The 26530-nt window shown below is 39.8% G+C and overlaps 1 protein-coding gene and 1 pseudogene across 1 annotated transcript in view; both read left to right on the plus strand.

Moving 5' to 3' along the window:
- LOC148037544 (putative calcium-binding protein CML11) overlaps positions 1–26530 on the plus strand; it is a 262608-nt pseudogene that overhangs the window by 110526 nt on the left and 125552 nt on the right.
- The window catches only part of LOC148037546 (protein CONSERVED ONLY IN THE GREEN LINEAGE 160, chloroplastic-like), a 78628-nt gene continuing 71542 nt past the window's right edge, over positions 19445–26530 (plus strand). Inside the window, exon 1 of the mRNA XM_087676476.1 lies at positions 19445–19468. The gene's annotated coding sequence lies outside the window, so the exon portion shown is untranslated. The remainder of the gene's footprint in view (positions 19469–26530) is intronic.

A 26530-nucleotide genomic window follows, 5' to 3' on the forward strand; every position in this document is an offset into this window, starting at 1 on the left:
ACGAATCTATTATCCTTTAGCTGTCTATTTGAATGGAGTGACCCTTGCAAGCTAGCTTTTAATTATGTGAAACAGAAGCTAGTAAAAACACCAATTTTAAAAGCACCTAAAGGGGGCGAAGTATTCTATATATTATTAGTAGCCATCATGCATAGTATCGATTGCTGCTTATCCCAAATCTGAGATAAAAAATGGTACGATTTGATTGCTTTTGCTAGTTGAAAGTTGGGCATATCAGAAATCAACTACACCTACATGGAGAAATTGTGCCTTGCAATGGTATTTGTGACTAAAAGTACAAGCAGTACATCCTCTATGAGAAGGTAGTTTTTTATACAAAGGCTCAAGGGCTTAGATTATTGATGAACAAGTTGTAGCTGCCCGATCATTTAGCAAAGTGGTTAATCACTTTGTAGGAATTTGATTATGAGATTAGAAGTAAGCCACCAAAATTGTAGGGCATTGTGGAATGCCTTGTGAATTTCAGGGAGCGGAAAGACACTTTAGCGAAGGAAGTGATATGGCGTTGCTGTTTAAGATTGATACGGTGTCTATTCCCTCCTGGTATGCTACTACAACACATTACATCTCGATAGGAGAGAGTGGATCCGGACTATCAAAATCAGAGAAGAGGAAAATTAGGCAACATGCATTGAAATCTTCTTTGATCGTAGAAACATTATATCGGCAAGGGGTTGATGATATCTATCGCCGATGTGTGATGCCTCACAAGGTTCCATTCATTTTGGAAGAGTGCCATGACTCCGCTTGCGGAGGACATTTTACTGGGTGGCTTATTGCATAAAAAGCTTTAAGAGCTAGATATTGGTGGTCATCCATTTTTCAAGATGCATTCGAGTATGTTAAGAGATGCAATACTTGTCAACGGCATGACAATAGGGAGAATAGGAAGTGACCACTTACTCCTATGGCTATCCTTCCATGTGAGAAGTGGAGCATAGATTTTGTGGGCCCTATTACTCCATCATCCACACTGTGCAAAACTGATATATTATCATGGCAAAAACTGACTACTTTACAAAGTGATCAGAAGCACAAGCAATGAGGAAGGATGACACAAAAGAAACTACTAGTTTCCTATTATAGTAGATTATATGCCGATTTGGTACACTAAAAGAATTAGTATCAGACCGTGGAACCCATTTTCTAAACAAAGTGATTAAAATTTTGACTGAAGCATGGCAAATTAAGCACAACAAAACAACTCCTTATAACTCGTATGCAAATGGACAGGTTGAAAGTACTAACAAGCAGCTTGTAGGTATTTTATCAAAAATACTCTCGAAAGGCGAAGCGAGACTGGGATAAGAAATTACATGTGGCTGATGGGACCTAAAATGGGCCGGCATTGGCTATAGCACTAGCTGGACCTATGATGGGACCTAAAACGGGCCGGCACTAGCTCATGCACTAGCCGGACCTCTATCATGCGCTCAACAACCCCACGGCCTCGCGGCTAGCAGCGTGGATGACATATACATCATCTTCCTAAATATCTTGCGTTTGTATCACGTCTCGTAGTCCAAATCTAACCCAATTAACACTCCTCACAAGGAGTCCCAGCACATTGCCAAATAGCACGAAACACAAACATAGGAGGTCCTCCCACGGCTGACTGCCGCTACCTCACTGCGACTCTCCTACACCTCGGGGATTGGCCCCTCGACGCGTCGCTAAACATATATATAACATACGCACACAAACTTTTCTCTTTTATGATCCGCGTATTTCTAGGAGATATACCATACTTCCTCACTTTCTTTCCCCTTAGACCCAACGCCTAGCCTACAGCTTGGACAACTTTACTCACTCAACATTGGTCATGTCTCTAGAAAGCAATTGCCATGCATCCAGGAGGTATTGTCTGATACTTTTTATCATTTTATGCTTCATGAAAATTGTGAATGTCCACGTGCTCAAACAATTAAGAAAATCAGCATTGGTGCACACGTGGAAAACATTTCTTTCAATGATTTTGACTATCGCTCGTATGCGGTGTTACATGAACCTAGCACCGAGAAACCCTCGTGCTACTAGGTCCTTAATTTTTAGATATCGACCAACCTAAATGGTATGCATAAAAACCAGCAAGCTTTTCATCATTTCATTCAGCATTTAAACACCTTTCATACACTCTACCCCCTCACCTGTCTAAGTTGTGCATGGTGCATACGTTTAGGGTTCATTTTTCACATTTTTATGGTATAAAAAGCCATAAAAACTCACTAAAACATAAAGGTAGGGCTGAATTGAGGCTAAACCTCATACTTCAGACCCCCCATACATCCACAAACATGGTTCTTATTTTTCCTTAATTTTTGGCACTCAAAATCCATTTTTCCCCTATTTTTTTAATTTTCTCTATTTTTTATGTATTTTTTGTAAGATTAAATGACTGAAAATTCAAAATGAGTTATGGGCTGTGGCCCTTAGGTTCATTTGCAGAAAAAACACAAATTTAGTTGGTGTGTCTTAGTATATTTTCCATTGATATCTCAAAAACACCCAATTTTTCCATATTTCGCGTGTTTTACGAGTTTTTCACTATTAATTTCATCCACAAAACTTGTGATTTTCTGATTTTCTGAGTATAAACAGTTAAAAGACATTGCAAACAACATTATAATGCATAATCATCTCATGGGAACAAGTATTCATGAAGCAAATTGCATAAAATTACAATTTTCCTTTGTAAAAATGAGATTACCGTTCTTTGCGGGTTGTGGGTTTTTATTTGCCATATCTCAGGACTGATTTCCAGCCACTATTAATGCTCATGATAGTCCACAATCAGCAATCTTCCATCTTCTTACACCACGGAGCAGTCCGGTCTTCATTGGACAAGCATCCATCATCCATTCTTCTTCTTCCTCTTCACCACATGAATCTGCCTTTAGAGGAGAGAGAGGGAGGAGAGAGAAAGACTGAAATCAAAATTCTTCATAGAGACCGCCATTGGAGGAGCGAAGCACAGCGATAAGACCAACAGGCAGGGGGGATTCAAGCCCCATGATAAATTGGGGGGGTTGTTTGCAGCAGCCATGATGCCTCCTCCATCCAAGAAGCGCAAAAATCGGGCGTCATCTTCCTCCACGTTTTTTCACTCATATGCATGAAAAGTTTCATGCTACATTTAAATTTTGGGCTCCCAAGGGTCACTTGCCCATTTTGGCCAAATTTTGTCCACCTCTTCGCATCTTGACCGGTTTCTTGGCCATTTTCCCGTCCGGACTCCGAATTGAGCTCTGAAAAATCCTGGGCATCTGGCTTGGCATCCCGCATTGACCGGTAACTCGTGTCAACCCGCACGACTGTCTGAAAAATTATGAAAAATCAACAAGTGTCGCTCGGCGCCTTTAAAGCACTTTGACGCTTAAAATCGTCCTAGATCGAGCCGCCGCCTTCGACGTTGAATATTTTTCCCTTGATATTCATAATTTTTAGCTATTTTTAAGCACTTCTCGGTACCAAAATTCCACTCTCAATCTCATGCATACGACAGACAACCCCACCACACGGTCTCGCGGGCCAAGAGCGTCTAAGACTCACTTTGCACTAAATGGTTATGATGATTTTGCGCTTGTATCCAATATGTAGTCCAAAGTTCACCTTCCCTTCTCCTCAGAGGGATATCCCATAACATATAGGCATAATGCCTCATAATACACACATAGGGAAGCACCTCTCGACTGATTGTTGTGGCTCCATTACGACTCTCCTACACCTCGGGGATTGGCCCCAAGATGCGTTGCTAATACATATAACATTCGCACAAACTCCACTCTTTCATAATTTATCATTCTAGAAGATTTTGATTTGCCTCACAAAACTTTCCCTAACGGAAGCACCCGTCTAAATCTACAGCTTAGGTTTCCTGTCCTCTCAGCGTTGGTCAAAGTTTATCAATCAATTGCAATGCATTCCAGGAGATACCACGTGGCATGCTTGATGCAAGGTGTATGACGATTGTGCACAACCATTTTTATGATTAAAAACCCAACCATGTGAGGTGCGGAAAACAGCCCTTTCATGAATTTTAACTAAGCGCTACATGTTGTGCTGCTTTAGGGACTAGCACCGGAACTTCCGTGCTACTAGTCGCCTATATTTAATTATGGAACAATCCCTAAATGCTATGCACAAAGAGAAAAATCAAAATTTGTATCTTTTCAGCAATTAGATTATTGCACAAACTTCATTTTCCCCTCATTGTTTAGGTGTTGCTGCGATGCATAGATGCAAATGATTGTTTTGTATCATTTTTGTATGTAGAAAACAATAAATACATACTATAACACAAAGGACAAGGCCAAAATGAGGCTTGATCTCACGCTTTAACCTTGCTAAACATTCACACACATAAATCTTATTTTTCCATATTTTTTTAGCACAAAAATCCCAATTTTCTCTATTTTTTGCTATTTTTTCCTATTTATTATTCATAGAAAATAGGTATTTTTTATTTATTTGTATTAAATTATTATTTTGACTGAAACTTAATATTTTCTCTACTTTTGTTCCATTTCCATCCCTTTTTTCCAACACAAAATCGAAAAAAACCACTAATTTTCATTGAAAATGACATTTTGCGGGTTTTAAAGAATTAATAACGACTCTAAATCATTACAGGTTCTGCATTTCCGTAGTTATAGCCCTTAAAACATGATGCAAACAAGGTTCAAACAAAAATTAATCGCATATGAACAACATTTGGACCATAAAACAACAAAAACAAGCAATTTTTTTCATAAAATTGGAGCATACCGCGTGTCTTGCCTGTTGTGGGTTTTTTAATAATTATTCCGAGCAGCCCACGGACCGACCAACAACCATTCTTCAGTGCTGAACCTCTTTCCTTAGCCTCCTCTTCATCTTGAAGCAATCCGATCACAGCGAGACAAGCATTCTTCAACCCCTCTTCTTCTTGATTTCTTGCATATGAATTGCCTCTACGCAGGAGAGAGAGGGAGGAGAGAGAAAGATTGGTTTTTGATCTCCACAACCAGGCAGCCAATTGACGTGCGGTCTAGAGCGATGGAGAGCGAAGATAGGATGAGATCTTTGGCTGCATTACCAAAATAAAGAATACTAGATGAGCAACATCCTTGTGCCACACAAATCAAATTAGGAGGCTTTCAAGTTCCTGGTCGAGACCCTCTACTTGTAGGCAAAGGCATTCAACATCTCAAAGAAGGTAGCTTCTTTATTCTTCTTGCATTCTTCTATTGTTGTTGTCTGGGCTCATATCCTCTTCAAGGACTACCTCTTTATCAAGGCCAAACGCATTGCCCCCACCACCGGCCGTCCACAATCAAGACCATGAAGGTGATGTGTAGGAAACACTTCACTCTCCTCTCCCCCCCCCCCCCCCCCCCCCCCAACTCTAGTCGATTCCCCACCTACTTGCCTCCTCAATGGCAAACACCCCCAATCTCATCCTAGAATCGCTTTAGAACTTGTCTCCAACCTTATCAAGAATCCCATGGAGAATGCAGAAGGACAAGAACTCAATAAGGAGGTCCCATCTTGCATGGAGAACACCAAAGACCAAGTCCTCAAAATAGAGGACCATCCAGATAATACCCTTCACTATGAGGCTGCCACCCATGATTATTCCCACTCAGTGATCCCACACCCCTCTCTACGAAATAATTCCACTTCCACTACCAACCTCTCCACCAAGCTTTCTCTCTTCAACTCAAAGGGCCAGAAATGCGAGCAAGAGAAGGACTCACAACAAGAGAATAAGCCCCCAAGACATGTGCAAGAAACTCTCACCAGTGGACCTAACACCACCCTTTTTTTCTAGCCTCTCCCTGTTATCACTAAACCCTTGCCACTTGTCCTCATCCTAGTTGAGTTTAGCTAGGACATGGCACGTCGGTCACTAAACTTTGTTAATGGGCTCTTGACTTAGCAACAAAACCAATAGGAGGAGCTCACCATGCAAATCAATTGCCTTAAGTATGTGAATACACCCTCTTCAAGAAGCAACTCCACTAGAAAGGCATTGCCCTCTATGACCAGCGACAATGGTTAGAGGCTTGCCAACTCCCCTTTGCCGATGTCCTCTAGAGCCGAGCCTAGTAGCAAGGGAGGAAGAATGTGTTTCTCTAAGCACAAGTAGTTGGAGAGCACAGAACCAAATAGTGTGACCTTGATCTCCCTAGAGGTCATTGAAGAACCCCAACAAGATTATGAGAGGGAGTGGATTGATTGTTGGGAGAAGATAAAATGAAAACTCTAGGCTACCACGAGGGACTCCTACTCCAGGCTCTCACCTTTGCCCAATAACTTGGATGAGCTAGACTCCACTAGACTCTGATGCCGGGCCCCTCCTACCCAACCACTACCTACTGTGATCTCATCCCCTCCTAAGCACCAAGGCAAGAGCGCCTCCATCAACTATGCCCCACACAAGTTGCCTCTAGCTTCAGCAAACAAATTCAAACTTGTCACCTTCCCAGCCACTCTTCAAATCCTAATAGATTGATCAGCTAGATAGCCTACACCGAAAGCAAAATTCCCCTTATGTGCTGACAAAGAGAAGGAGATCACTACAAGAGGAGCTCATCAATGCCCTGAGCAAGGAGGATGCTTCACCCAAACCATTGGTCCCAAACCATCTTCTTTGAACATAGTGACATCTTCCACATGGCATCCATCATCCACCATCTTAATGTTTTGATCCAAATGTGTATCCATTGGCTTACATCCTATCATTCCATACTTCTCTAGTATCTCCAATGAGTATTTTCTTTGCACTAACTAAACTCCATGTGGAGTGCCAGTCACCTCAATGCCAAGAAAGGACCTCAATAAGCCAACATCCTTAATGTGAAACTCCTTGTGCAGCCCATGCTTTACTTCAAAAATCTCTCTCTCGATAGTACCTATAATGATGAGAGCATCGATATAGATGACCACAACAACCATTTCATCTCCTGTATGTGTGACATAAAGTGAATAATCAACCGTGTTTTGCTAAGATTACATGCTACATAAGAACTTGCTGATCCTCTCACACCAAGCTCTTGGTGCTTGCTTCAATCCATATAATGCCTTCCTCAATTTGCACACATAATGTAGATATTTAGGTGAACATGCCCTTCTTCTTGATCCATATATATATCTTCCTCCAATTTACCATTCAAAAAAGTATTCTTCACATCCATTTGGTATGATTTCCAACCATAGATAGAATTCAAATCTCACTGTAGTCATCTTAGCCATTGGACTAAATGTCTCTTCATAATCCAAACCATATGTTTGACCATAACCTTCCCTTGTATCTCTCCCGGGAAGCATCAAATTTGCACTTGACTTCATATACCCACTTGCAACCAATTGCCTTCTTGCCATAAGGCAATTGTCTTGTTATTTGTTAGTGCATCCATCTCTTCATCCATAACATTCTTCCAATATTTGTTTCCAACTACCTCTTCAAACTAGGTAGGCTCAACATACAATACCAAGTGTGCATAATGCATCTTCATGAAGCCATTATATGTCAATCTGTCCACTAGATGCCTCAATCTGTTTGATCTCCTCAACTGTAGTACACAAGACGGTGTCTCGACCATTCTTGCATGTGGTGGAACATACTTTCCTATACTCTTTATCCCTGGAGTTCTTACATGTGGTATGTCAAACTCATCATCCATAGACTCGTCATCAAAACTTCCACCCATAGGCTTCTTCCCTTGTGCAATTTCTACTCTCTTTAGTGCACTCCTCAACTTGCCACTCCGTGGACTATAATTGCTAGTACTTTCTTCATGGTCTTGATGTCTAGAAATATCCTTAAGATGCTAATTTCTATGACTGTTATCTACTGTAATATTCTTTACATACCCATCATTATCACTACTATCATGGACATCTATGTCAACTGCAACATTTCGTTGATACCGACTCATATTTTCACTGAATCTCATATCCCTACTTATGTGAACCTCTTTAGTGACAAGATCATAATATTTGTAACCATTCTTCTCATGTGGATACCCAAGGAAAACACATTTAACATCTTTTAGTGCCATATTCTTCCTCAAATCATCAAGGACATGTATATAATATATGCAACTGAACACCTAAGGTATGCAAGTATAGGTGTTCTGTCACACATCTTCTCATATGGAGACATATGATATGTCAAAGATATAGGTATCCTATTCATGATATGAACTATAGTATTGTATTGTCTCAACCTAATAACTCAAGGGCATATGCATATGATTCATAAAGCCCTTGCTACTTCTACAATAATCATGTTCTTTCTTTCTACCACACCATTTTTTTGTGGTGTATACCTACAAGAGATCTATCTTTTGATCCCATGGTCTCCCAAATAGTAAGAGAACTCCACCATTATTCAATCTTAAGCATTTCATATAGCCTCCAAATTACTTTTTTGCCATAGCCATAAACTCTAAAAACTTTTCAAATGCTTCAATTTTATGTTGCAAAAAATACACCCATGTGATCCTGCTAAAGTCATCAATGAAAGTGATATAGAACCTACATTTTCCACTCAAAGAGATATTTTGAAATGGACCCCAAATATCAGAATGTATCATTTCCAAAGGATAGCTACTCACTCTCCCCTTCTTTGCAAATGGGAGTCTAGACCACTTGCCAAACTGACAAGCCTCATATATGTGATCATAATTTACATACCCAAATTATAAATGTCCACGAACCACATGTCTAGACTACATCTGTTTAAGCCTTTGCAAATTCACATGTCCAATGCTTCTAGGCCATAGTTCTATATCTTTATCTAGTCCATGCCTTGTTTAAACATACATAGAGCTCTAAATGATGGGAGCTCCTACATCCAAAGCAAATAATCTTCCTTTATTTTAACCACGAGCAATAAGTTTGCCATTCATGAACTCCTCAATGAAACAACCATACTTGTTAAACCTTAATTACAATCCTTGACTAGCCATTTGACCAACTAAAACCAAAATTTTAGTGATAGTGGGCACATATAAAACATCACCAAGATTATTTTCAATTTTATATCTAGTCACCAAAGGCACACTTCCAATGTGAGTTATCTTATGTAGTGTATTCTCCTATAGCCACATACTCTTCAATTTGCATTACAACTAACCATGCATCAAGGGGGGCATTGTTATCATATTTGATACGTATGGGAACTAGTTCGAAGAGGATTGATAGACATGTGGATGGATGAGTTGGCATCAAAAAAAGAGGCTACCTATAATGTATGAAATGTATCCCATAGGCAAAGTGAAGGGAGAGTGTCCAAGCTAAAAAGCTATAAATTCATGTGCTTGCTCAACCATAAATCAATCAATATTTTAATCCTGCATACATTCTTATATTGAATGGCTCTCTCTTATATCAACTATAATTTCTTTAGGACATAGGATGGGCATTGATAGTTTGAGTGTCGAAAGGCTCAAGTATATAATGCTCAAAAGCAAGTAGATAAGTGTACGGTATCGATGCCTTCGATGAGCATAGTTGGGATAGAAGAACTTTTAAACCACATAGTTACTCAAAAAAAAGTGTCAAGCCCACACTAGCTCAACCAACAATAGTTCCATGGTCTAAATGGAAAGCTCTATAGCATCAAGTTGCAGAATGGTTTGTTATGGCTCTTGTGGCAATGTCAGATCGAGTTCCCATTCCAATTGAAATTCTCACTTGGTGTAGTAGCAACTAGATGGGATTGATTTTGATGGATATTGCTAGCCCATCAAATATGGGAGGTGATATTTTGTCTCAAGAACCAGTTCTAAAGATTCTCATTCTTCTCTTGATGTTAGTTTGACCATGTATAGCATTGATAGATATGGAGGATGATGTAGACACTATGGCTTTAGTACCATCTGATGTGGCCGCAATCTTATGGCTAGAACGGGTGTTTGAGGTCTAAGTATAGAAGGTGACTTGAGTGACTGAGAATGAGTTAGTTGAAAAAAAATTTAGTAAAAATTAATGCCAAGCTTGATGTAGAATTGGGAGTAGTTGATTGCCTCACTCAAAGAAATCTAGATGCATGGCAATGGGGACATGAAGGGATTGGATCCAGATTTTAATCAACATCATATTCCATAAATCCAAAAGCCATTCCAATCTAGATGTAGAGGTATCAAATGAATCCACACATGGAAAAGTTGGTGAAGAAAGGGTTTGACTGGTTGCTTCAAGTGGGAGTCATTGCTCCAATTGATTGGGCTGAGTGGATTACTCCAATTGTGATTGTGCCTAAAAGTAATAATAAACTTTGGATATGTGTGGACTATTAGAAGCTAAATAAGAACAAATTTCCAACTCCCTTCTCTATCCACTTGGATGGCATTTTGGATGAACTAGCGGGATATGATATATATTTCTTCCTTGATTTTAGTAGGTATAATTAGGTTCAAGTGGCCCTAGAAAGCTAGCTGAAAAAAGCTCTCATTATCACTTGGGGAGTGGTTTACGCATAATAATGTGTTTTTATGCAAAATCACAAGGTGAGAGTCAAGGTATGAGAAAGCACTCAATCAGCTTGGGCCTCAATAATTGGTAGTACCACAAGACTTAGGAATAGAGTAACCTTAACACTTAGGCCAATCTCACCTCTCTAATTTCCAAAGTCTTGGTGTAGCCTGAGATGAAGAAATTGCATAATCAAGTTGAAGACAAACATGATTCAATTTGAGTAAGGGTCTAAGAATTGCAATCTTAAGCATGTAACACCCCACAAACTTGCACATCAAAAGAATCATTACTACATGCAATGAAACTTGTTGACTTTGAATCATTGAGTAAAACACCTAAAGTATTTTGGTTTCCCTCTCAACTGGCATAGTGCCAACACATTTGGCACCAGATCCATCAAACAATGACTTACTAACTTGAAGTATTCTCTTAGGCATTGGTGCTTCCCAAAACCCAAACAATAAGTACTTGATTTTACACATTGTCATGTGTTTTTGCATAAACTGAAAACCCCTAGTAATGTATCTCGTAGTTGGAACTTTTGTGCTTGGTTGTTTTTGTCACTATTTGTCTTGCTTTCACACTAATTTTTTTTATGTTTGCATAGACTAGGATTGCTTTTTATATTGTTTTTTAATCCTTTGTGCTTGAGATTTTGATTATCTTGGGCAAGTTTGGTGTTTTCTTAGATAAATTGGAGTTAGACTTAGTCTATAGCTGCTAGGTAGCTTGAATGAGGTATATTTTCTTGTGAATATTCTTGCACATCACAAGGATTTTGGTTTCACGAGCACTTCACATTGCACTTGTTGAATAACCACACTCAGGGTTGTCTCTTGATTTTCATCAATTACTTCCATGCTATGGGTTGAGTAAATACACATTGCACCATCCTTGAGCACTAGCATGGCATGACACTTGCATATGCAATAAATCTTAGATGCATGTGCACTAGAGAGAGGATCTTTTATTGTGCATGCATACTTCTTTGCAAGCATGAGAGTGGGATATTTGTCATTGAACTAGGAACCTCAGGCTGAGAGGAAAAGGTGGCTAGGCAAGTTTGAGGGTTGTGAAGGACTCCTCTAGCTATGAGATGGGATATCTATTTGGTCAACATCATGAGGACCAACTATTTTCCTAAGAGTTTGTGAGATTTGGATTGGTGGAGAGAAGTGCAATTGTCTTTCTTTCATTGTGTGATGAGAGGTGAGGTTAAGTTTTTTAACTTAAAGAAGGAATTGTATTTGCATCCTACATAATGACACACTGGCACTTGTAGACGGGCTAGTCTTAATCTTTATCAATGCATCTATTTTTTGTGTGTGCTACATTGCTTGTGTAATTACATAGCATTGATTTTGGCTTTGCATTTCTTCAAGATTATGTGTGACTAAGCATGGAGTTCATTTACAAAGCACGTTTTTTGGATAGGACACATTGTATGAAACCAAAAGCAGGTACACTATGAAAATCATTTTCTATTTTAAAGACATGAGGCTTTGTTTGGGATTGGTGAGTATAAGGCTACTAACAAGGAAGCTTTGCAAGAAGCCATCTTCTTGCTTGTAGACTTTTCCAATGCATTGTGATGTAGGCTTAGTTCTAAATGCCCTTGGGAAGCATGCATACATTTCCTAAGAATTTTATTATGAAACATGGGAAACAATTGGGATACTATTATCTACTCAAGCAAGAGTTGTTTCTTCAGTAGTAATTATGTGTTTTGATATTGGATGTGTGTGTGTGTGTGTGTTTTAGAGACACTGATTTTGCATATTAAAAAGGCAAATACTTGAAAAGATGCTTGGAAAATCGTTGAAAAGATATATGGCATATGCATGGAGGTAAGGAAAATAAAGCTAAAGCGGAGGTTGCATGGTGCATGGCAAGGAAATAGAAGCATCGGTGATTATGTGGTAGAATTAAATAGGTTGTAGAATATCTTACTTAAGTAAATGCACTAGTTGATGATGATGATTTAGCGTCCATCACTCTAAATGGACGCTAAATTCTAATTTGGAAATTACATTTAAATCAAGTAGGGAATTTTGAAAGATAATAATGATGGTGATTCTAATGGTGACAATATCTTCAAACAAACAATAAAGCCCTAGTGTTGTTTTAACGTTTGTCAAGCCCTGCTCTTCTACCATAGGCTCTCATGGAGGCATAGAAGAAGACATACTATCTCTATCCAATCATGCTATTTGTTGTCATTGGACTAGATAATCATTAAAATGCACACAATAGTGGTTGCCTTGGTTGGAATGAGCCTTCATAAAGTACAACCAATCTACACTAGTCTTAAGTAGGCTTGCATGGCATGTTCTCTCTCAACTTGGCAAGTGGCCTACCTTCCTATGTAGTCTAAGCCTTTAGATTATAATTTTCAATATATTGAAATTCAATGAGAATAATGATAATTGTTGTCCTGAACCGCTATCCATCCACATTTAACATGTTAAGCCCTTTGAGCTTGAAAGTTATTCCAATTCTCATTAACCTTAGTCTAGACAAATGTTTAATTATTCCTAGTTTGAATGATAGCACAAGTCATTTATAAGGATCCATTCAATGTCCAAGACCAAGATTGTCCCTGTGCATCCATTATTTCTTGTTTAACAATAACTTATGACAACTTTTACCAATGTTCCCTACTACCCAACTTGGGTTTTGGATTATCACCTTACCAAAATGAGCTTGCCCTTCGGGTGTGTAATACACAACTTAATTATGCCAAAGCAACCCAATAAAAATACATGTCAATGGTGGGGAATATGAGAATGGGAAAGAAAATAAGGGGAGGGAAGGAGGGGGTGGTGACTCGCTACAATTCTTTCTGAAACAGCAAGCCTTGTATCCACTGCAGCTCTCTATCACATGACAATCCACTCAAAATGTCTCACACACCAGAAACACAAATTTCTCCAAGTACTAGTTCATTTTCACCAGCTTAAGAAGTAATTTAGATTCCATCAAATCATTTTCAAACTCCAAAGAGAGAAAAGAAAAGCAAAATAACTTACCTCCGCATTTATAGCAGCTAACACGTCAGGTCGGACGGGTTCTGGAGAGAACTCGTCTGGCTTAAAAGTTCTCAAAATCACTTCAAGTGAAGATAAACTCAAGGCTGGACAGACCTTTCCAAAGGGGCGATCAAATTAAATGTAATTTCCAAAGCCTTTCCATTGAGAATAGTGCACACATGCACATCCGCAAGCACACGCACCCTTATCGCCCCCCCCCCCCCCCCACCCACACACACACACACATTCTCTCTCTCTCTCTCTCTCTCTCTCTCTCTCTCTCTCTCTCTCTCTCTCTCTCTCTCTCTCTCTCTTCAAACTTATTGGTATCAATGAGCATTTATGTTATGTTCCCTTCACACCCTCTCTTCGACACACCCCCTCAGGCCTGCTTTTTGAAGGGCATCATGCACGTTCAGACCCTGCCCAAAATGAAATGTGCCTATCCATAATTAAATTGGCTAGGCCATTTGCAATCTGGAGTAGCTTCCAACCTTCACTAACCCTTAGATTTGATTCAATTAATTAATTAATGCTTGTCCCTAGTATCACCACTGACACTTATTGGCCAAATAACTATCCTAGGGTTAAAACTGACATCCACTGACCCCCAAAGCCTAGCTAGCATAACTTATCACAACTTTTTCCTTTGATATCCACTACATCCTCGAGGTCCTTGGCCTGTTACCATGAAATAACTACCATGTGCATCACATATGCTAAACAACCTTGCACACTTGATTAATAACTTAATCAAATGTTATCAACAAGATTAAAGCATCTTAAAATTTCACGTCCCCGTCACGAACCTCCCCCTTGAAATCCATGCAATCGTCCTCAATTACAATACATTATGCTAAAACAAAAGCATACTACATTGGAATTGCCATAAGGCCTCACAATCACAATATTGGCCATTGTTATCTAACCATGTTGTATGCCCCAAAGCTTACTGAAATTTCCAACCTGCATAAATATCAAATAATAATGAGAAATAGTCCAAAATTGCTGCTAGAAACCTGTTGGATGCATGCATAGCTCATGTTTATCAACTATTCAGACTTCAAAACCGTAGTAAAGCATGTTCTCAATATGAACCATGGCTGAAACTGTCAATGGCATTTACTAACATGTTGTCCATGGAACCAGTTGTAAACCATTGAAAACTGAGCATAATCTATTCATAAACTAATCACTTGCTGATCTGAGAACTAATCACAAACTACTACAAACGTGAGCTCAAACTGATTGAAAAACTGATCAGCAATTGATGCAAAAACTGCTGCAAAAATGATCCCAAAGTAACCATAACCGGTTCTCAAACTAATTAAAAAATTGAGCTTTTGCTTTCTCAGATTGATCATCTATCTACGAATGAAAGGAGGATGAGAATTTTAGCATGGTACCTATATTCTTAAACAACCTCTTCCAAAATAAATTGGTCATCCAAGGGTCTCAATCATTGACAATTGACTCTAGCATACCATGATACTTAAAGATGTGCTACAAAAACAATCGTGCCATATGATGAACCTTTATTTTCTTCCTCACTGAAATGAAATGGGCTTGTTTGCTAAACTTACAAATGATAGTCCATATCCTGTCATTCCTCATAGGTGTCCTAGGAAGCTCAAAAATAAAATCCATTGCAATGCTCTGCCAAGGCCTATCTAGAATAGACAAGGGATGCAACAAACCCAACATCTTTTGCCTATCATGCTTTATCTTCTGACATACGATGCATGTGCTGACAAACTGCTCTACATCATGCCTCAAACTGGCCAATAAAAGAAATGCTCTACTGCCTTAACTGTGGCATCAATACCTCTCATATCCTACATACGGATGAGCATGACTTTCAACGATAACAATGGGCCTTAACTACTTTGTGACACACAGTTATCCACACACTATCAAAAATCCATCTCTTAGCACAAAGTGTTCATGCCTCTAGCCATTGCTAAGCTGATCATAAACATAAGCAAAGTTCAAATTGGCAATATATAGCTCTTTCAATGTATCCAACTCAATATAATAAACCGTGCTGATGGTCGAAGAGTCTAATAGATGTATTACATGTGTCATCAATCACAAAAAAATTAGTGTATGTTGGCCAAATGGTAGAGCAAGGGTTATGAACCCAGACATACTTTACCTTCTATCCCAAAAGCTTGATCTTCCTTCAAGCGAAAAAACACTTCTTCGGATTGAGTTGACCTCCCAATGGATCAAGCTTCCCTAAAACCATATCAAGTTTCTAACAATGCAATACACAAGTGTTATCCACAAAGACCTTCAAAAATTTATTAAGGAATTGAGCAAATACTTCATTCAACCTCCTCTGACATTGCAGGTATTTTACCAGTCCCACTTGGGCTGAAGGTTTGGCTTTTTAGTTCCTATCTTGGTGATGTTGCCTCCATCAGCATGGAGGTGGACATAGTATCTTCTCTCTCGAGCTGTTTTTATCAAAGATCCTGTTTTGATGGCATAAAAGATTCCATTTCTTCCATAGTTCTTTTTTCAATTACCTCCAGTTGCCCAATATTCCCCTCTTTCCCCTTCCTCATTTAACAAAAGCATACCCACATCATCATTGTTGCTATTAGATCCACTAACTCTGTCTTCATTGCTCTCTTCTTCCTCGCTAGTTGTTTACTCTTGTTCTTCTTGCTCTCGTTCCCCCTCTACAAGACTTTTTGTGATCATGTTAAACTTCTATAATACCCCCTTCCTATCCATGAGGGTAATTGTTCTCTTGCCCCAATTTTGTACAACATTAGCCTCTCTCAACCAAAGTCTACCAAGAATAAGTGGTAAAGCACCCAACAAGCTAGCATCACATGACAATCCACTTTGGTACCCACACCAAAAACCCTTACTTCCAACCGCTCTAGAACACCCAAGCATTTTACTTTGGAGTAATTAGCCAATCAACTTCTATATCATAATTCTCCATTTAACTCAAGTCCTAATCTCTCTACACAAAGCTCAAGTTATAACACAAACTTAAGCTCCTCTGTCTATGTAAGCTTCATCAATGAACTACGCCTCATGCTATGCATCTATATCAAGGCAAATATCGGGTAAGTCTACAATAGAATGTGACTTAACAATACCTCTTCCTTTCTTCTCTTTAGGAGGATTCACAAGTCTCTTCCAATCCCTCCTTAGAAGAGCAACCTTTGATATCTCTACACAAACAAGGTGGGCTTGTGGTCTAACAAACCAGTCAAACATGCCCTCTAGAGTTGAGAATGATATTGGCTAAGATGGCTAGCCGATAGCAATATCAATCTAAGTTCGCCACTACCCCTAATTTTGTTGGTTGCCACCACCCTATCTCCCCTCTTGGGGATTACCCTGAAGAGAAGGGGTCTAATTCTTAGGTTTGGGTTATATACCTCTAGCCTTTAAGCAACACTCATTGTCAAAATGGTTAGTCTTTTGATAGTGTTGGCAACACTTATTTTTCTTAGGTACTTATTTTGATAGTCCCTTTTGAGAAGTGATTACTAGAGCCCCCTGTAAAGAGTGAATGGACACACTACCGAATAGTCAAACAGCCGAGCATAACGCATTAGCTAACACTCAAAGTTATGGAACATAGAGATGGTGGCCTATGAAATCACTTGTTGAACAAAATGAAAGTATTTCTTGTAAAGCTTGTTCATGGACAATGTAACCTAGCTTAGGAGCCCCTATAGTGGAGAACTCAATCAGCAATCGCCACTATTCAACTAGCTTGACCTTAAGGTCATGCCAGTCCATGATCTTAAATTTTTGGAGCTCATGGTCACGATTGATACAATGGGTCATGTCTTGAACCTCATAATGGTCAATTAAGTGTTCCCAATGCTCAAATGCAAGGTCAAAATCTTATAACTATGAGTGGAATTCTATAAGCACCCCTTGCATCAACTCAACGATAGCTGAAGCATTATGTGCCTTCCAAGAACAAACAACCTCACGTGGAACAAGGGAAGGGTCTAGTTGGGTTCCCATCCCCTATACAATGTCCCCCAAGTTCTAGGAGACATGTCTTATCAGATTTGACCAAGTAATATAGTTAAGACTCATTGAAATGAGTCTTGCCAGTGAATGCATGCTTGGCTGATCAGAGCAGTAATTGGAGGCAGTCCACCCGACCAACCAAAGTTCTGTGGGTTTTCTACACTTGTGCACATTTAGTGTGATTAAGTTAATGAAAGGTTAAATGTTGATGCACATTGCACTTTCCATAGCTTAACAGACCTGTCCATAACACCATAGACTACTTCCTCCATGACTGCTCCACTGCTGATGTCTACCTTCCAGAGAATTACACTACTCTTTCAATTGCGAGTGCAGGTTCTCTGACCTTCTACCACGCCATCTTGCTAGCTCCGGACTGCTGCATTTTCAGATTCTCCTACTGCACAGCTGTCCATCATCAAAACATTGACTTCCCAACCCAATTCGAACATCAAGTGCTGGCTGCTTGCTCACACTTAGGATCCATACAAGTGTCAACACGCTCAACCTTGATGTTTGCAGAGTTGATGACTCAGTTTTCAGTTCCACACAGCCCAAACTGCCTTGTCAAGTGTCCTAGACCCCATGCTCCACCCTCGCCTTGGAGTCTTCACTCTTGTTTCCGCCACTTCTGCAATTGGCATTGGTCCTACCACTCCACCTTGATTCATAGTCTCATTTCTCACTTGTACAAAGTTCGTTGTATTCATCCTTTCATTTCTCATTCCATTTTTGTGTTCATTTGTTATTCACAAATTTTGTACTTGTAGTACAATTTGTTTGCCCTTTCTCCTTCTAATGTTATCAGAGACAAGTGCTCTTGATGCCTTAGCTAGTATGAGCATTTGGGCTACAAGAGGACACAAACTAATATTACGTGTCTAAGGTCTCTTCCATCGTGGAGGGAAGATTTCCATAACCTTCATCATCATAGAGTTCCTCATCATCAGAGCCATTCTACCTCCCGAGGGGGTTATCTCCATCCCTCCAAGCTTTGAGTGAGAGATGTAGGAAAGCCTATTCATGTCCATCTACCATGCCCAGCGTTCATTCTCCACACATTTCTCTCTATCTTTGGCTTCCCCTACTAGTAAGTATCTTTGATTCCACCTTAAATGATACTGGAGGGAGTTGCACCTCAGCCACAGCACTTTTACTGGCAAGATGACACATCATAGCTAGACACGATGGTAGCTTCCTGTGTTCTATAGAGTTTATACAGACATCAAATGCATCTTTTTGCTACATCCATTGTGCAGGTAGTACCAGCTATAGGTTACCTTCTTGGAGACCGAAGCCCATACCAATGTGTAACCTTGAAGAATCTAGAAAACAAACGTATCAGTCAAGCAAAATCAAAGTTTACATTTTGCTTCTATTGAACATGTGTTGGGTACATCCCTTTCTCTACACCCTACCCTTCCACCACAAAAACCTGTAGGACCAACCCTATTTACCTTTCCAGATATACCCTCTTCACATATTGGAGTCTTACCTTTAAAGGAATTTACCCAGCTTATGTCCTCAATGCTATTTACTCAGCCTATCGGTGTCTTAATGTCAGGCATTCCACTCATGCACAATCCATCTTATCCTCAGGCGAATCCATTGGTACTCACATGCTGGGAACTTCACTCTTGCATAGTACAATTGATGCTCAGTTTTCCGGGATTCTCACCCATGCCTGATCCATCATACCTCTACTTGCAGGCAGTCCTATTATAGGCGACTCCCACCTTGCACCAAGGTGCCCCTAACCCTTGTATGCTTAAAATAATTATTAATGATCGGTCATTACACTAATGGCTTAAAAACGTTGTTCTATTAGTATTCATAGGCTCGAATCCTAGTAAGTAACGTGCAGGTGTTATGGCAAGCTCAAAGCCTAGTAAGAGATACAATTGCCGGCATACGGAGAAAAGAATAACATGGAGAATCAGGTAATGTGGGCATAGACATATCTAACTATGAATAAGAGAAACAGCACGAGTGGAGGTGAAATACGAGAATGCATATCCAAAGGCATTCTAGAGTAGTAAGAACTCAGGATCCCTATGCACCAGGCTCGCAAGTATACTCGACCACAGGCATCATCATAAGCTATAATTGATCGCCATGCTCCATGCCCACTGCACAGCATATTGAGAGTTTAGACGATTCCATAACAATTAGTACAGCGTGTTCCGGCGCTGCATGCCATCTACAGAAATGGGGCTAGTTTACTTGGCAATGCAAAATTCCAGACCACAGAATAAACATGACAGATAAATCAGAAGAACTGTATCTACGTTAAACGCCAGCTCGCATAAAAATTGTGTACGTTTTAAAAAACATACTCATACACGAACAGTCCAGTGCATTCGCGCGACTAATGAAAGATTATAAAGAATTAGTATCCCCTCTAGACTCTAGAATTGACGAAGAAAGAAAACAGCTCCATGTGGGTGGCTAGATAGAGAGACAGACAGACAGACAGAGACAGAGAAAGAGGATAATACTCTTGACACATATTTTCTCTAACATGCTGGGTCAGTGGGTGGGTAGATAGATAGAGAGACAGAGAGAGAGCGGATAATCTTGACACGCATTTTCTTTGATATGGCAGACTCGTGAGTCGCTACTAGCTAGTTAGATTTCCACTCACAGTTATAAGATTTTGACCTTGCATTTGAGCATTGGGAACACTTAATTGACCATTATGCGGTTCAAGACATGACCCATTGTATCAATCGTGACCATGAGCTCCAAAAATTTAAGATCATGGACTGGCATGACCTTAAGGTCAAGCTAGTTGAATAGTGGCGATTGCTGATTGAGTTCTCCACTATAGGGGCTCCTAAGCTAGGTTACATTGTCCATGAACAAGCTTTACAAGAAATACTTTCATTTTGTTCAACAAGTGATTTCATAGGCCACCATCTCTATATTCCATAACTTTGAGTGTTAGCTAATGCGTTATGCTCGGCTGTTTGACTATTCGGTAGTGTGTCCATTCACTCTTTAGAGGGGGCTCTAGTAATCACTTCTCAAAAGGGACTATCAAAATAAGTACCCAAGAAAAATAAGTGTTGCCAACATTATCAAAAGACTAACCATTTTGACAATGAGTGTTGCTTAAAGGCTAGAGGTATATAACCCAAACCTAAGAATTAGACCCCTTCCCTTCAGTGGGTAATCCCCAAGAGGGGAGATAGGGTGGTGGCAACCAACAAAATTAGGGGTAGTGGCGAACTTAGATTGACATTGCTATCGGCTAGCCATCTTAGCCAATATCATTCTCAACTCTAGAGGGCATGTTTGACTGGTTTATTAGACCACAAGCCCACCTTGTTTGTGTAGAGATATCAGAGGTTGCTCTTCTAAGGAGGGATTGGAAGAGACTTGTGAATCCTCCTAAAGAGAAGAAAGGAAGAGGTATTGTTAAGTCACATTCTATTGTAGACTTACCCGATATTTGCCTTGATGTAGATGCATGGCATGAGGCGTAGTTCATTGATGAAGCTTACATAGATGGAGGAGCTTAAGTTTGTGTTATAACTTGAGCTTTGTGTAGAGAGATTAGGACTTGAGTTAAATGGAGAATTATGATATAGAAGTTGATTGGCTAATTACTCCAAAGTAAAATGCTTGGGTGTTCTAGAGCGGTTGGAAGTAAGGGTTTTTGGTGTGGGTACCAAAGTGGATTGTCATGTGATGCTAGCTTGTTGGGTGCTTTCCCACTTATTCTTGGTAGACTTTGGTTGAGAGAGGCTAATGTTGTACAAAATTGGGGCAAGAGAACAATTACCCTCATGGATAGGAAGGGGGTATTATAGAAGTTTAACATGATCACAAAAAGTCTTGTAGAGGGGGAACGAGAGCAAGAAGAACAAGAGTAAGCAACTACCGAGGAAGAAGAGAGCAATGAAGACAGAGTTAGTGGATCTAATAGCAACAATGATGATGTGGGTATGCTTTTGTTAAATGAGGAAGGGAAAAGAGGGGAATATTGGGCAACTGGAGGTAATTGAAAAAAAAACTATGGAAGAAATGGAATCTTTTATGCCATCAAAACAGGATCTACAAGAGAACTATGTTTTAAAGATGTTACATGTTGACTTTTCTTTTGCTGAATAGGATGTGGAGATATGTTAAGGTTTGCAAAAGAAAACACTGAGTCTACAACCATGGCTGAAACACAGAGAACTCAAACACAAAGGCAAAAACATAAAAATGCAAAATGTAAAATGCAAACACAAAAATAAATAGAGAAGAAAAATAACTTTGAAGGGAATGAATGAATGCTGTAGATAAAGGAAAGAGTCTACATGATTCTCAAGGGCAAAGCTGTCCAATAGCTGATGGCTCTTGTAGGAGTGGACTGAGGGAGTAGTTGGAGTGTGATGTCCATTGGAGACGGATCCGGAGTGCTATAACAAGTCGAAGCTGAAACAGTGCTGAGTATGGAAGGGCAGCAGGCTGGAAACCAAAAACGCAGTCATCTCTAAAGTTGGAATTGGTATACACAACCATGTAAATGCTCGAAGCTGATGGCAGCTGATCATTGGTAGTATTGGGAGACTGGGCAACAATTATAGGAGGAAGATTTGATGTAGAGCGACCCTTTATTGCAGTAAGTGCAAGCTATATGATGTTTGTTGGACAACAGGACGATAGCAGTGTGGACAAGGCGCTAAGGGCTGGTGATGATGTAGTAGTAGTTGCGATGGGCTGGACAGCCACTGGAGGTAGAGCTGATGGCTGAAACCTGCAAGACAAGGGATAGGGTGGAATTGTGGGCAGCCTGTCTACTAATAGATGAGAGGATCCTCCCAAATTAGAGTTTGGTTTATGGGACACAGACATTCTCAAGGACCATGCATTGTTTAATGAAACTTTGGGTAATTTACATGTTTTGGGACTCTTTTGAGGAGCTAATAAGTTTATAATGCTTTTTTAAGCTCAACACCCTCTCTCGGGCTGAAAACAGGAATTAGAAAGGGATTGCAAGTATAGCTCTAGCCCGTAATCACCCTCATGCGTCCCACCCCAAAGGAGCTAGGGCATTGAACAAAGGGTGCACATCAAGTGCACAGTGGTCTACCAAGACTATAGAGGTGATGGTTATCTTACATTGGGAACCCAAAGAGTCACCCCAGAGAGGCCAAGGCATCAAACAAAGGCGCTTGTTGGTTGCCCAATGGCCTAATAGGACTTGCAAAGGCAAATGGAACCACTTTGGACTTTTTCTATTGAGATGTTGTGCAGCCTATTAAGTATTGTGCCTCAATGGAAGAATGGGTGAAGAAGTATGGAGGTGTGGTGAGATAAGAGAGCCGTTGGTGGAAACAACTCAAGATTTGTTGAAGGATGCTCTGTGGGAATGCGCATGTAGCAAGTACCACTCGGACAATATCTCTTGTGGAGAAATTGTTCACTTTTGCCAAGCACCCTTTTACAAAGATAGTGTTGATCTTGCAGTGCAAAGGGTAGGTATAATAACAAAGGTAGGCTGATGTTGAAGATAAAATGTTGAAACTTGTAAAATACCAAGAAAGGGTAGGAACTTCCTCTCAACCATAAATGGCGATGCTGAAGGAGAAAGATAAACTTGCTTTCAGTCTTCGTGTGGTGCCAAGAACCATGATGAAGGATGAGGTTGATGATGAAGGTAGACTTGACACCTTAGTCGAATAGCCAAAGGAGAATTAGCCATTTGGATATGCGAAAAATGCATGTACTCGATCTTGAGAGAGGGCTCTTGTATTGACCAAGTGGTGTAGGCAAGCTTGAATCTCAACCTTGGGATATGGCTACAATGCTATTCGAGGATTGCTAATATATTAGTCCACCATGCAAATGGATCTAATAGATGAAGAGAGAAGGCTTGACACTCCCCAACAGGAAGAACAAGGGAAGAGTTAGCCACAGGCTAGTCGAGATTTGCATGTACTCAATCTCGAGAGATGGCTTCAATGCTGACCAAGTGTCATAGATATGCCTGAAACTTAACCTGGGGAGATGGCTCCTATGCCAATCAAGAATGTGAAGGCACAACCACCAAGGTAGCAGTCTACTTGAATGAATAAACAAACTAGGAGTGTAGTAAATGATGCTTAAATGATAAAAACAGCTCAACTGAAAGGAAAGAAAGACAGATGCTAAGATAAGGGAAAAGGATGCCCAATCTCGAGAGAGAAGATACTATGTCCATCTCCATGCTGATGGAGGCAACATCACCAAGATAGGAACTAAAAAGCCAAACCTTTAGCCCAAGTGGGACTGGTAAAATACCTGCAATGTCAGAGGAGGTTGAATGAAGTATTTGCTCAATTCCTTAATAAATTTTTGAAGGTCTTTGTGGATAACACTTGTGTATTGCATTGTTAGAAACTTGATATGGTTTTAGGGAAGCTTGATCCATTGGGAGGTCAACTCAATCCGAAGAAGTGTTTTTTCGCTTGAAGGAAGATCAAGCTTTTGGGATAGAAGGTAAAGTATGTCTGGGTTCATAACCCTTGCTCTACCATTTGGCCAACATACACTAATTTTTTTGTGATTGATGACACATGTAATACATCTATTAGACTCTTCGGCCATCAGCATGGTTTATTATATTGAGTTGGATACCTTGAAAGAGCTACATATTGCCAATTTGAACTTTGCTTATGTTTATGATCAGCTTTGCAATAGCTAGAGGCATGAACAGTTAGTGCTAAGAGATGGATTTTTGATAGTGTGTGGATAACTGTGTGTCACAAAGTAGTTAAGGCTCATTGTTATCGTTGAAAGTCATGCTCAACCGTATGTAGGATATGCGCGGTATTGATGCCACAGTTAAGGCAGTAGAGCATTTCTTTTATTGGCCAGTTTGAGGCATGATGTAGAGCAGTTTGTCAGCACATGCATCGTATGTCAGAAGGTAAAGCATGATAGGCAAAAGATGTTGGGTTTGTTGCATCCCTTGTCTATTCTAGATAGGCCTTGGCAAAGCATTGCAATGGATTTTATTTTTGAGCTTCCTAGGACACCTACGAGGAATGACAAGATATGGACTATCATTTGTAAGTTTAGCAAACAAGCCCATTTCATTTCATTGAGGAAGAAAATAAAGGTTCATCATATAGCACGATTGTTTTTGTAGCACATCTTTAAGCATCATGGTATGCTAGAGTCAATTGTCAATGATTGATACCCTTGGATGACCAGTTTATTTTGGAAGAGGTTGTTTAAGAATATAGGTACCATGCTAAAATTCTCATCCTCCTTTCATTCGTAGATAGATGATCAATCTGAGAAAGCAAAAGCTCAAAATTTTAATTAGTTTGAGAACCGGTTATGGTTACTTTGGGATCATTTTTGCAGCAGTTTTTGCATCAATTGCTGATCAGTTTTTGCAATCAGTTTAAGCCCTCGTTTGTAGTAGTTTGTGATTAGTTCTCAGATCAGCAAGTGATTAGTTTATGAATAGATTATGCTCAGTTTTCAATGGTTTACAACTGGTTCCATGGACAACATGTTAGTAAATGCCATTGACAGTTTCAGCCATGGTTCATATTGAGAACATGCTTTACTACGGTTTTGAAGTCTGAATAGTTGATAAACATGAGCTATGCATGCATCCAACAGGTTTCTAGCAGCAATTTTGGACTATTTCTCATTATTATTTGATATTTATGCAGGCTGGAAATTTCAGTAAGCTTTGGGGCATACAACATGGTTAGATAACAATGGCCAATGTTGTGATTGTGATGCCTTATGGCAATTCCAATGTAGTATGCTTTTGTTTTGGCATAATGTATTGTAATTGAGGACGATTGCATGGATTTCAAGGGGGAGGTTCGTGACGGGGACGTGAAATTTTAAGATGCTTTAATCTTGTTGATAACATTTGATTAAGTTATTAATCAAGTGTGCAAGGTTGTTTAGCATATGTGATGCACATGGTAGTTATTTCATGATAACAGGCCAAGGACCTCGAGGATGTAGTGGATATCAAAGGGAAAAGTTGTGATAAGTTATGCTAGCTAGGCTTTGGAGATCAGTGGATGTCAGTTTTGACCCTAGAATAGTTATTTGGCCAATAAGTGTCAGCGGTGATACTAGGGACAAGCATTAATTAATTAATTAAATCAAATCTAAGGGTTAATGAAGGTTGGAAGCCACTCCAGATTGCAAATGGCCTAGCCAATTTAATTATGGATAGGCACATTTCATTTTGGGCAGGGTTTGAAGGGCTGAAATTAATTTTCAAGATTATTTAATTTTTACAATTAATTAAATGGTTGGACAATACTGAAAAATGGATTTTAAAGGCTACTACTTGGCAAAGAATGCCCATGCAAACTGAGAAAACGTTTTTGGGGGCTAGGTTTTAGCCATTCAGTTAGTTTACAGCTTGGGAGAGAGAGAGAGGGAGCTGATGGTCCATTTTTTTATCAGAGAACAGCAATTTGCTGCAAAAGGCAACCATCTGGGGGGCCTTACCAGGTGGGGGACAGCAAGGAGACACTTTCTAGGGACTGGCAACAGCATTGTTGATCAGGTGACAACATTTTGGAGGTGCCCGATAGCAGGTGACTAAATTAAATGCAAAGTAGAGCAAGCAACATGCATATTTTATGGTTTTCTTGCAAAGAAAATTAGATCTCTCTCTCATCTTGGCTTTCTCTCATCTTCTCCACTAATTTCTCAAAAGATCTCAGTATTTCTCAATCATTTGGAGCAGATCTTAGCCATATTTGGTGGACAGCAGGAGGGTCTCTGCTATAAATCCTAAATTTTTACAAAAATTCCGTGCCAATAGGAGAAGACATTGTACACTAAATTGAAAACGTGAAATTCATGTAATTATCAAGGAATTTAGATGCTAGCCCATTCATTGTAAATTGGGGCAGCATTTGGCTAGTTTGTGGTTCCAATTGTGCAAGTTCGGGGTGAAAAGTCAAGGGGCACATGGCCCGAATTGCTTTGGTGATTGTTATTACAGCAAGGGACTTTTGGTACAGCAAAGGAGATTGTGG

Source organism: Lygodium microphyllum, chromosome 4, assembly GCF_053477565.2.
Source record: "Lygodium microphyllum isolate KBCC chromosome 4, Lygodium_microphyllum_v1.1.10, whole genome shotgun sequence".
In the NCBI taxonomy this organism is placed as follows: domain Eukaryota; kingdom Viridiplantae; phylum Streptophyta; class Polypodiopsida; order Schizaeales; family Lygodiaceae; genus Lygodium; species Lygodium microphyllum.